The 13656-nt window shown below is 34.8% G+C and overlaps 1 long non-coding RNA gene across 1 annotated transcript in view; it reads right to left on the bottom strand.

Annotated features, from left to right (window-relative positions):
* Positions 1–13656, bottom strand: part of LOC115276602 — a 1186317-nt gene that overhangs the window by 352402 nt on the left and 820259 nt on the right. The window contains exon 5 of the long non-coding RNA XR_003902023.1: positions 13459–13500. This is a non-coding gene — a long non-coding RNA (uncharacterized LOC115276602). The remainder of the gene's footprint in view (positions 1–13458; positions 13501–13656) is intronic.

Genomic DNA, 13656 nt, shown 5'->3' with positions numbered 1-13656 from the left:
TCTTTTCAAATATCCAAGATTATTTGCTAAACAATAAGTGAAATCATCAAAAGTGGATATGAATCCCAGTTCCACCACTGACTAATTCTGTGACATTGGGAAAATTAATTCAACATTGTAACCTTAGCTTACTTATCTGTGAAGTAAGAATAATACGTATATATTATGGATTGAATTGTTGTCCCACCATAAAAGGACATATTTGAAGTTCTCACCCCAAGTATATACAAATGCAACTTTTTTTGGACATAGGGTTTTTTACAGAGGTAATCAAGTTAAAACAAAGTCACATTAGAGTAGGATAGACCCTTAATTTAATAGGAACAATGTCCTTGTGAAAAGAACACCATGTGGAAGATAGAGACACAGAGACCTCAGGTGAAGATGAAGGCAAAGACTGGAATAAGAAATCCACAAGTAAAAGTGTGCCCCCAAATTGCCAAAAACAGAGAGAGAGAGAGAGAGAGAGAGAGCGAGAGAGAGAGAGAAAGAAAGAAAGAAAGAAAGAAAGAAAGAAAGAAAGAAAGAAAGAAAACAAGAAAGAAAAGAAAGAAAGGAAACAAGAAAGAAGGAAGGAAGAAAGGAGGGAAAAAAGGAAGGAAGGAAGGAAGGAAGGAAGGAAGGAAGGAAGGAAGGAAGGAAAGAAGGAAGGAAGGAAGGAAGGAAGGAAGGAAGGAAGGAAGGAAGAAAGAAAGAAAGAAAGAAAGAAAGAAAGAAAGAAAGAAAGAAAGAAAGAAAGAAAGAAAGAAAGAAAGGAAGGAAAGAAGGAAAGAAAAAGAAACCTTCCAGGAGCTAGGAAAGAGGCCTCAAATTGATTCTCCATAGGACCCCTTAGAAGAAACCCACCCTGCTGACACCTTGATCTCAGACTTCCAGCCTCCAGAACTCTGAGAAAATAAATTCCTTATTGTTTAAGCCACTCAGCCTGTGGCACTCCATAATGGCAGCCTTAAGAAACTAACAGACTACCTAAAGAAGTGATCATGGGATTTAAATAAAATGATTTGCAATATACTTGACATAGGATAAGTCCTTTATAAATTATCATTAATAATAACAGTGTTGGGATTTTTTTGAAATGTAAACAATTGGTGGCCATACAGCAGCTCTACTTGATTTACTCCTCATTTCTGTTCTTGGAAATTTAGATATCAAAATTTCCTGGTGGTAAGGCAATAGGGAAGCAGGAAATATAAAAGGAGTTAAATCTCATGCCAGTGTGTGCTAATTGTTTGAATCCCCTGTAAATGGTTTGGCAGGAGAGGAGGTTGGAACACTTAGCTAAATTGAAGTTTGGGGATTATCTGTGAATTTAAAGTATCCATGCCATTTTGGCCCCTATTAGCACAAGTAATTGAGAGGAAAATCTTGCCAGTTATGCTTTTCCATAAGGCTTAATGTGGACTTCAATGTTTAAGTAATTCATTAGCAATCTTAAATGGTGCTGTGGAACAACATTAAAAGGCACAAAGAGGTAGTCTGTGACCTTCAGTTTAGAGATGAGCAAATTGAGGCCCACAGAGGTTACAAGGAACCCAAGGTTATACCATTTCCATTGGAAAAGCTGACACTAGAATCCTGGGCTCCTAATTTTCTAATGAAAACGGAATGTATCTTCCAGGGTTCTGTGTTATTTTGTGACTTTCGTGGAGCTTTTTTCATTGTCTGAACCCCAACTCTGCACCTGGAATCTTAAGGCCAAGGTTGGAGAGAGGAGAAAGTGACAGTATAACATTTTCAATAAAAAGCCTGAAAAATTGCATCCAGGGAAGGGAACAGTCATGGGGACACTGGGAAATTATTTTTACACTAGAATTATAAGCTGTATAACACATTTAGAGAAATCTTTTCACATTGTTTAGAAGATCCATTAAATGTGGCCTGGCAGGACCTTTCTAGGACAAATTATTAAAGCCCTAAATAGTGGCTACCTCAGATTGAAGTCATTTGCATTATATTATAAAACACACAGGACACTTTGGCCATCAAGATCACTGGGATAGCTGAACTTTGGCCCGCCACATGATTTCACAAATATAGAGTGCACTCCTAACCTGCTTAACAACTCACCCCACTTAAAACAAGTTGGCCTTTTTCACCTCTTGTGTGCTCAGCTTTTAAATAGCTCTTGTGGGAAGAAATATTAGACTTTTAGTACAACAAACTTTGTTTCATTGTTTGTTTTCACTTTGGATTATTATTTTGTTTCCAGTCTTTGTAGGACATTTCCATGTTGCCTGCCCTAAGGACAGCACTACTGTAATTGAGGGGCCCGGTTCAGAAACTATTTCAGAGAGAATCATTCAGTTTCATTTTACAGCTTCATAGCCCAGAACCAGAACTTTTCAAAAGACACTCAATAACACCAATGCAGGGACCCCTCTGGACAACATATCAATTTGTATTATGAAGTGAATTATGGCGGTACCCACCAGAGCTGGTATAGTTAAGTGTCTGTCAGTGTTTCCATTATATTTTGAGGGCTTTTACTTGGTTGCAAAAATACCCTTCAGGCTGAAGCATACAAGGCCAGCCTATGAGGTGAGGGTTTGCTTTACTTAGTTTTACTATTTAAAAATACTAGCGCTCCTTTGTGTCTGCTTGTATACACTGTATAATGAAGAGAAGTCTAGTTTTCTAAATCAGTATGGCTGCCAGAGAGATAATGGTTTTAATGGGGAAAATGCATAGTGTTAAAGGTCATTTATCTTTGTATGACCCACATTGTTCTTGGAAGATTCCAGATTCCAAAATTGAGGGTCCCAATGTGGCTCAAATGCCCTCCAAAAATTTGGCCTCTAAATTTTGAATCCAGAGATCTGCACTTATATTGTAGATGGGATGTGACTACATTATGTTTAAAATTTCCTGTTTTCCCCTAACCATGACCTAATGTTTACATTGAATTCCTGTGAATTCTTGCCTTTCTTTCAAATCCTAGCTCAAATTTCCTAATTTCTGAGAAGAAAATAGGCTCAGGGCTTCTTCCCCTACGCTACTTTCCATATAGTACCTAGCTCCAAGAGAGTAATTTCTATATCATGCTATTTGTATGTGTGTCTGTTCTTTATCAGATTATGCAAAATGAGGACAAGGATAATATCTTGTTTATTAGCAGAATGCTAGATATATTATACATGCTCAGGAAATATCAGTTGATTGACTAAATTAGTGAATGAATGAATGAACAAAGTATTCTGTGAAATAGGGATAGTGGCAAGGACACATAAGGGATTTTAAATGTTATTTTTGAAAAATAAGGACTTGTCTTTACAATGATTTTCCACTTCCAGGTTTAACCTTCTAGAGGGTACAAATTCTCATATGTCCATAATGAAGTATCTCTCAGAAAATTGATTGACTTGAAACTATTACAGGAAAAGATATAAGCAACAGGATTTGTTGAGAAAATTACTGACCAAGGATTTAGGAGATGAAGTGTTTGTTCTGACTTAGTCACTGACTCTGTGACCCTCTTTAAGGTATTTAATAGCTCAGTGATTCAATCTCTCTGCAACTGGTAATAAATAATAGTAGTTCTTATCAACTTCTTAGAGACATTTAGGGGCACATGTGTTAGCACATCTGAGACATTTTAAAGAATAATCCTAAACTGTGACTATTATATAAATTAAATATTATATTGCTATTGTGTGCTACATACTAAATAATTTACTGCAAACAGGACGATTTTGGTGAAATCACATCACTCTAACATCAAAATATAATTGAAGATTTGATTCTTTCACTTGTCATAAGCAATTGGATTATATCTATTCTATAAAGAAATTAAATGAAAAATAGATTGTTCGATCATTTCTGCATTTGGCATTTGGGGATTGTCCATGTGATTATTATGATGGATAAGCTGTCATATTCTACCTGAACCAAACACATTTTCAAGGAGAGAAGCTAAAAAAGAATTACAGATGCTTTTAGAAGAAAAAAATGACTGCAAAAGATGATTTTTTTTAAATCATAGGTTTGCAAACAGGGTAATTATTGAGAGCTATAAAGCTTCCAATGTTTCTCAATGTGTAATTCATGAATCATGGCTCAATTTTATCTTGACCATTGTAACCTACTGTAGATTCCCAAACCTCATTCTCAAGAATAAGAAATTTTGGGGCGGAGGTCCAAGAATCTGCATGTTAAACAAGGTCTCCAGATGATGCCTATAAAGACACTCAAGGCTGGGAACCATTACAAGAGCCACTACAAGAATCATTCTTTGGTTCAAGAAGCAAATGAAGAAAGCACCAAATAAAGATGATCAGAACAGAAAATCACTGGTATAATGATGTTTTGAGGGCCATAGGATTTTTTTTTTAATTTGAACAGATTGAACTAGAAAGTGTAAGAAGAAATTGACAGCTCTAATTTGCTGTATATTACCAGGGTTCAAGGGTAATTTGTATTTATGGAGGAAAGGAGGGTTCCACAAACTCCTTTGGTCTTTCTTCTGTTGCCATCTGGAACCAAGCAAACCTGCTTCATGTTCACAATCATTTTGATATTTAAGGGTTTATCCCTCCAGCAATTATCAAGACAAGTTTGGTATAAATATCAACCATGGTATGGTTATAATATGTCTCTATTTTTAAATGGATGTAGGATTATTGTTTTGTTTCTATTAGTGAGCATACAGTTACAAAGAAAATGTCAACCAACTGTAGAAAAGATTACTGAGGCAAATGAAAAGCACCTGAATTTCTGATACAGCATGGCAATTACTGCTCTCATTTCAATGAAAATCCTTCTAGAGCTATACACCTATTGTATATGTAATTCCATTTACATAAAATTATACCTATAATTACATTTGCATACATTTACATGTATAAATATAGATAAAAACTTATACATAACGTTATATTTTTACATTGCTTTGCCATGCCAATGACACTTTAAAAATCTCAAAATCATGAATACCTGGAAATCATGAATCAACTGGAAAAATAATTAGACCTAGGTTATTACTGGTGTCAGCTGTTTCATCTCCTTCATTCATGCCTTAATTCCTTGTGACTTTCTTCCCTTCCTCAATAATTCTCTGCTCTAACTTCCTTAAACTACTTTAGCAATAAACATTATATGGAAAGACAAACATTGGTGTTAATTGTCAGTTTCCTGGAGCACCAGAGTATCATGTGAGATTCACTGGCACGCACAGAATCCTTGATTTAACACGTTTTAGAGGTCTTTTCCTGACCTGTAGACTTCTATCAGCATTTCTTAAAATGTGCTGTCTCAAACAATTGCTCCTTGGATGCTGCAGAGGACCATATAAGTTTAACATTTTATCAAACATGTGTTCAATACTTACAATTTTTTAAGTGCACTGTATGGATTGTTTTACTGAATCCTTACATTTGCCATATAAGGTGAATGTCAATCATATCTTTATAGGAATACCAAGAAAAACTCAGTCTCAAGGAGAGTAAGCAGATGTTCACACAATCTGGCAGAGTGGAGCAGGTGGGGGATGGAAGAATGGGGAGTAACTAATAGGAACAAGATTCCTTCTGGAGTGATAAAAATGTTTTGGAACTAGACAGAGGTGGTGAATGTATTGCTAATGTACTAAATATCACTGAATGATTCACTTTATATGGTTGGTTCTATACGATGTAAATATTACCTCAATTAAATAAAATTAAAGCATGGAATCAAACCCAATCTGACTCCAGAGACCACACTCCCAACCATGGCAAAATACTGCCTCCCCCAGAGGGAAGGCTATATTGGTTCCAAGCTTTTCCAGATCAAACAAAATTAATAACTTCTGCTGAAGAAATTTTCAATGTCTTTGATGATAAGCATGCTAAATCTCCCATAGGATGACTTGGTATATAGGGGGGTAGTAAGTAGTATTTCTCAAATTTATTTTTTTCATGAAAGCCATTTTACCTGGAGTGATTTCTATGAAGATGTGTTTCATAAAACACCTTTATGGGATAGCTGTTTTTCTTCAAAGCTCTGAAAATAACATTTATTACAGAATTATTTTCACTTGGATGATCTACTTAGTATATCAGCAAACTTCACAGGAATTCAGGCAAGATAATAAAGACAGAGCAGTTTCCTGGAACTCCCTTTGTGATCATTTCCTTAGCACTTATTCAAAATAGAAAGAGTAAAAGCGCAAAGAAAACTAAGCAACTACACTTTTTAGATTCTATTTGAAACATTTAGTAGTTACTTTTTAGTTAAGTTTCATTCAAATGATAGCTCTCTATATATAACAACTTAAATTTTAGGATAAATCTAAATGTATAGGGGAGCATAGATTTGACGTTCTGCAATTTTTAGCACAGCTGCTTCTGGGCTTAAATACATTAAAAAAAACCAAGTGAAAACACTGACTTTCTGAATTTGAAAAAAATGATGTTTTATATAAATTTTGTGGAGTTTTCTAAGTCTGGCTATATTTTTTCATGGATAAAACAATTTCAACAAAAGTTAAAGAAGTTAGAAATTGAGAATAAGGATTTATTAGGAAATAATTACCTCCTCTAATCAAACCCAATTGTATTCCAATTTTCTATATTAGTTATTATAATTTCATATGAAGAAGGTGGGATTTAGAATCAGTTCAAATGAATTTTGCTTGTCATATATTATACACTTTGTGACTCAGCTTCTACAAATAAGCTACTGGGTATTTCCACCTCTAGAACTGCTATAAGGACGACATAAGATACAGATGTTAACCTATCCTTTCAAATGTATATATATGTATATATATTATATATATATATATACATATATATATATATATAATATATATATATACATATATATATATGCTCCTGACTATCTCACTCATGTATTCAAGAATATGGACTCTCCTGCTTTCTGCAAGCCTTTCATCATTATTTTGGCTCCGCCCACCCTCCTTACAGTCTGGATCACATGTGAAACCATTTCCTGGATGCTTTTAATAGCATCCGACAACCGCTGAGGTATAATTATTATCAACATGGTGTGGTTTACAATGGACAGTCCCAACTGCCATTTCTGCTGGTGAGCCTGTGGCAGAGCTGTGGAAAAGTCCCCCATAATCCCATAATCTCTATAATCCTGACAGTTTAGTGCCCTTAGGTTGTATTTCTTTCTCCAGAGTAAAGTGGATAAATTAAAAAATAATATTATACACACACACACACACACACACACACACACACACACTTATGTCTATTTCACAGTCTCTCACACCAAACTTAATTTTCCTAATTAAAGAAAATACCATCATTCCTTTCCTTATTAAAAAAAAAGACATCATTCAATGTAGGCTCTCTTCTATTTAGTTGAATTCTGTGTATTTTGTTTAATGTGTTAATGTAATGTATTTAGTTTAAGGCAATTCTTACATCATTGAGAGCAACAGGGACCCACATACCTTTTCATATGTGAAGTCTGTGATATGGCCACATCTGGAGACTGATGGAAGGTGAGAACAGGTAGAAAGAGACTGAATCTCAGCCAGGTCTGGCACACCATGTATCTACACAGGGGTAGCCCTTACAGGGTGCTCTGAAGTACCACCTAAAGCATACTTGTGGAGTAAGTGGGTTCCAGGTGTGTAGAAAGCATTCAAGGCCAAAGATAGAGTGGCAGTGACAATCAAGGGAGAGTGGATAGCCATTTGCCAAGGGCAGTTGCCTGTGAGAACTTTACGTTCCTCCTCCTTTCCCTATCCCAATCCAAACACATAACGGGGAAGGAGAAAGACATGAGGAAGCAGGGCCTTTGGCACCATCCTCCTCTTCCTTCACTCCCACTCATCCCCATCGCCTACTACTCCAAACACATTCAGAACAACTAGAACATCAAGTCTAGGCTGTGCCCAGGCAAGATGAGAATCTCTGAATTAAATATGAGGCTGAAACTTGAAAATAATCACAATTCTTAACAAAAAAAAGAACACATTTTCACAGCAAAAAGTGGCTGAAAAAAATATGGGATCCCCAAATAAGTGGAAGTAGAAACCCAGTAGAAAGTGGGCTTGCCAGAGCATGGTAGATAGTGTTTAATGGACATAAAAATCATGTTTTATACCTTCAGGATTTCAGACTCTCCTATCAAGGCAATTTTAATGATCTCTATAGTAAAATAACTTTCAAAAGTATTTCTTCTACTAGTTTCTATCTTTGAACAAGAAGGTTCCTTGCTCCCTTTCTTTAGTCATTATATCTATATCTATATCCAAATCTATATCTATATCTATTTATATATTCATAGTGTGAAAGAGAGCATGGTAAGGGCAAAGGGAGAAAGAGAGAATCTTAAGTAGATCTGCCCAGCACAGAGCCCCACGAGGGGCTTGACCATCAGATCCTGACCTGAAGTGAAATATCAAGCCAGGTTCTTAACCATCCGGAGCCACCCAGGCACTCCTAGTCAGTCTATTCCTACCTCATTACACTGAGACTCGCTTCTAATAGGTATATATTCCAGGTCATATTTGGCCAGTCTGTTCTGGTACTGGCTAAACTGGTTATCAAAATATTAAAGAACTTAGATATAATTGGTAAACAGGAACTGACTCAAATCCCCTTCTTCCCACTGCTCTTAAAGTTTTGGCTTCTCCTTCAGAAGCTCCCACATCCCAACAACTAAAGGGTTAGTGCTAGTACAGTGGGGGAGCCTCTTGGTCCTTGTTCCATTGAGTGGACTTATGTTTGGTTTATGCCAGCACCATATTAATTTCCATTTTCAAGTATAAACTGAGTCTACTACAAAGAGCATACGAGGCAGATCTCTTCAAATAGTTAATGTCTCTCTTCAATGATGGATTGTTACTTTGTCTCCAGATGCTCTCAATTAACCAACATGCTCTAGTCTTTCTAGGCTTTCAGATACTTCTTTTTCTTCTCTCACCTGGTGCTGTACATTTGCTCATGATAAACTCCCGAAATAGCCTGCTTTACTGTGCTGGCATGGATGTATCACCACATATCTCAGATAATGGACTTGCCTTCTGAACAAAACTTTCTTATAGTATCTACAGAAAGAAATCTTTGCAAAATATCTACCATATTTCTGTAGATAATCTGAGTTCCAGATCTTAGTTTAACCAGATCAAGTCTTTCTTCTCTCCCTGTGTCTATGCCACACACCAAAACTTGGTTTTTCCATTGGAAAATTTCATGTCTTATTAACACTACTCAAATACTGCTAGTATTAATGGTCAATGGTAAATGAGAAAATCTTAATGTTTTATATAAAACTTCAAGTCCAGGGAATGGAAGAACATTTATTTAATTACATATAATAAAATTTTGAGGGTAAAGGACCATTCTGTGCTTCAGGAAAATATAAGGGCTTGAAGTTACTGTTCTTCAAGATGTGCTTCCATTTTATCTTGACTATCACATTATTTTAATCTTTCTTTTTTAATTTTTTAAAATTGTATTTATTTTTGAGAGACAGAGATATAGAGAAAGCAAGGAAAGCCAGAGAGAGAGGGAGAAACAGAGACTGACTCAGGACTCAAACTCACGAACTGTGAGATCATGACCGGAGCCAATGTCAGATGCTTAACTGATAGAGCCACTCAGGTGTCCCTTTAATCTTTATTTCTATCCTTGATCTTACCTCAGGGTTTCAGACTTAGATGCCATCTGCTTCCTGACTGCTTACCTGTCTGGACTTCCAGCTAATATATATCTCTTCACATTCTCCATCAGCCAATGTATATATTCAATAAAATTCATAAGACCTCTTAAAACTCAACAGTTTAAAAACAATCCAGTGAGGGGCACCTGGGTGGCTCATTTGGTTAAGCATCTAACTCCTGATTTTAGCTCAGGTCATGCTCTCGCATCAGGCTATGCACTGGGCAAGGAACCTGCTTTGGATTCTCCCTCTGCCTCTCCCCTGCTCATGCTCACTCTCTCTCACTCACTGACTCCTTCTCACTGACTCCTTCTCTCTCTCTCTCTCTCTCTCTCTCTCTCCTCTCAAAATAAATAAACATTAAAATAAATGAATAAATAAATAATAAAAACAATCCAGTTATAAAATGGGCAAACAAGAACAGACATTTCATCAAAAATACAGACACCACATAAGCACATGAAAATATGTTCAAAATCATTAGCCATTAGCAAAATTAAAATTAAAATTACAATGAGATATCATTAACACCTACCAGAATTATACACACCTATCTGTATAACATAATCACAGGACTAATGCTATCACCTTCTATATGTGCTGTTCATTAGAGGCATCCAAGAGGATCTGTCCACACTCAGGGTATGAACATCAAGAGGCGCACATTAGAGTGTGTTCACCATGTTTGTTATATATCAAAGTAGCAATAACAAACACAAGTCACACATATATCAAGGTATACTACATAGAAATGTTAATGATGCTGAATTTTTTTACAGCCTTCTATGTGTTCTTCTTGAAGCCTATCCCCTAACAAAAAGACATTATATATATAAAATTATTGGAGTATTCTTTTATATAAACATATGTATAAAATCATATGTATAAAAGAAGTATGGTACTATAATACTATTTTACAACTTGTCCTATTTTTCCAGAACACATTCTCCTTAAACAATCTTCAAAACTGTAAATTTTAGAAACTGTAAAATATCTTCTCCTAAATATTATAATTTATTTCAGTTTCCCTATTATTTAATAGCTAATTGGTTTCCTATTATTGTTATAGCTATGATAATCATTATACATAAACATTAGTTCTATAAGACAATTTTCTAAATAGATCTTAAATATATACCTTCAAGAAAAAAGTGGGGGGACTTCACTTTCCAATTTCAAATCTGTACCTTTACTACTACTATCACTGTTTTAGTCCTATTCTTGACCTCTTTCCACCCTCCTGTCTCTATATTTGACTGATATCTGACCAATTCATCCCCACTTCTCAAGATACTTGAAGTGACAACCCCTCCAGGAAGCCAAATTAATTGAAATGACTTTTCTATATGATCCTTAATTGGCACCTTCCCACTGTACTGTTATAATATTGTTTTAAAATGATGTGTATACATGTATCCTCCCTTCTAGATTATAGAATACATACCTCTTTCTTCTTTGCAACTTTAGCATCTAGCACATATCTACCATATTATCTAGTTTATATAATACATAATAATTTCTCAGTAAGGAAGTTAACTGAGCTACTGAGCTAAAAACTAAGATAACATGGGTATGCTATTGCTAAGCCATGTACATTTTACTATGTGTTTTTCCATCCTTGATTACACTAACAAAACCTAAATTAAATGAAGAAGAGTCAAAATACTCTTATGCAACATAAAAACCCTTTATATCACATAAAATTCTTTAAAAAAAAAAGGAAGCAGATAGAAAAAAAAAAAGATCAGAAATTTGCAACAAGTCTTCATTCACCAGAAAGAGTACCCACTCAAAGATGAAGAAAATATTATTTCACATGCTTACATAACCTGAAATTTAAAAATGTTGTTAGAGGCATTCCTCTTGCATTCACAATATGATTGAGATGATTATTAATAAGTTTCAGGCAAAACACATCTCATTATAAAAATGGGAAGGGCTAAAATAGCATTTAATTATTTAACATGTGGAAAGAGTTTCTATGGATAATTTTGTCACTTTAAAACCTACATAACTCATGTGGTAACTATTAGTAAATTCATTTTATATCTGAAATAACTTGTCCAGGATTCCACAGCTAGTAGATGACAGAGCCACACTGAAAAGATAGGAAGGTCCAGTTTCAAAGCCATAATCTTCCCATTTCTTTACACTATGAGAACACCAGGAGACACCACAGTTTTTGGTTCATTACTAGAAATGTCATTCCCTAGAATAAGGAAAAAGAGTAGTAATGACTAACAGCAGGATTGAGGAGGAGGCTGCATATCTATGGGAAATCATGATTATTTGCATTGTTTGATTTAGTTCCCTGACAAATGTCATGCCAAAGCCTTGACACAACAGAGATTTGTGCCTCGAGCCATCCATGCTCTGCCTGGCAGAGCACATCAGCTGGCATAGTTTACATGGATATTCTAAAGTCACACCCGTCTCTGACTAGATACTGAAAGTGATTAAAGAAAAAAGTATATGAAAAATAGAGTCAGGAGTCATACTACAAAACAAAACAGAACTAGAAGCATATTTCAATTTTTTAAAATCAATTATTTTATGTTGAATATTATTTATGTGGATGTGTTTATAGAAGTTTATTTTTCATAGAATACTAATATGGTAGAACACATACAGTATGTTTTGAGCCAAATTTAAAATAGATACATGAATATATAATTGTATTTCCCCAAGTATTATGCTTGCATAAAACAGGATTCCAATTATTATTGAGATATATATCTACATTTTTCTTATAACCACAAACCAACTTTCAACCTTCCTTTAAATAAAAAATGATTTTATCACACATAAAAATAAAAGAACTGCCCCACCCATTTCATTGTGGGGCAGAAGAATGCAAACCCAGGTAAATGATCTAGAAAAGCATTAGAGAAATCACAAGCAGACATTTATAAACCCATTCATTATTTAAATACCTCCAAAAAAACAACAAACTTGTTTCAGTATTTTATCCTAGAACTCAAATTCCTTATGTGCTACTTTAAGCAATTTTTTTTTTTTTTTTTGCTGCTTCCTCCATAGAGAAGGACTCGTTTTAATAGTTCCTGTAGGTGGGATCTGTTTCCAGCTCCTTCATCTTTCACCTTTACTATCCCTAAGAATATTAGCTCCTTTTGTCTTTACTCCTGGAGTTCCCACTGTGTGCTTTTTATTCATTGTACATTTTTTCTTTTCAGCTCCCTCTCAGGATTCAAGGTTATCATAACTCATGATATTTATAATACTCTTTGTCCACATTTTTGTTTACAATCGCATTCCACTTGAAATCAAGGGCATGTTGTATTGGCCTTGTGCCAGAGCATTTATATAATTCTTACTGAGCTTTATGTATCTTGCTGTTTGAATCTTCTTCTCAAATCCACTTGTAATTTTAAACCAATTTCACTATCAGGCTTCCCCCAAATCCTAGGCATTCTAAGATAAATCTTGACTGCTAATTCACTTTCATATTCTAGCTTTAATAATTCAATCATCAGAGTCATTAGACGGGATTATACAACTTTCATGAAACTTTTAATGGTTCCATTGTTTTACTGTCAAAGGCATTAGTAATAATTGTTCTTTAAATATGTGTTGTATGAATTAAAGCTTTCTGTGCTCAGGAAATGATATGTATTTAATAATCAGATTTTTGGCTCTGATGTTTTCTCACTAGTATGTTTTATCAGCTTAGTTTATCATGTACATGAATATGTACTGTAATTGCATATGTCTAAGCACATGATAGTAATGTAAATATTATATTTTTACTATTAAACCATTTTTATTTATATATTTTACTAATGGAGAATATTTGAAATATATTTTAAGTGTGCATACCTTCGTCCAAGGCACATACTGCTGTGGTCTCAGGACAGGAACCTATTGTAAAAAACATATATGTTCTCATTAATACACTTAGTATAACAGATTGAGAAATATTAAAACATAAAATTAAAACAAGAACATGGTTTAATGCTCAACCGCTGCTCAATATTAGTATCTATTAACATCAAAAAATATTCGATTTTTGTGGGG

The sequence above is a fragment of the Suricata suricatta genome, chromosome 13 (assembly GCF_006229205.1).
Source record: "Suricata suricatta isolate VVHF042 chromosome 13, meerkat_22Aug2017_6uvM2_HiC, whole genome shotgun sequence".
Lineage (NCBI taxonomy): Eukaryota > Metazoa > Chordata > Mammalia > Carnivora > Herpestidae > Suricata > Suricata suricatta.
This window is presented reverse-complemented; position numbering and strand designations above follow the sequence as displayed.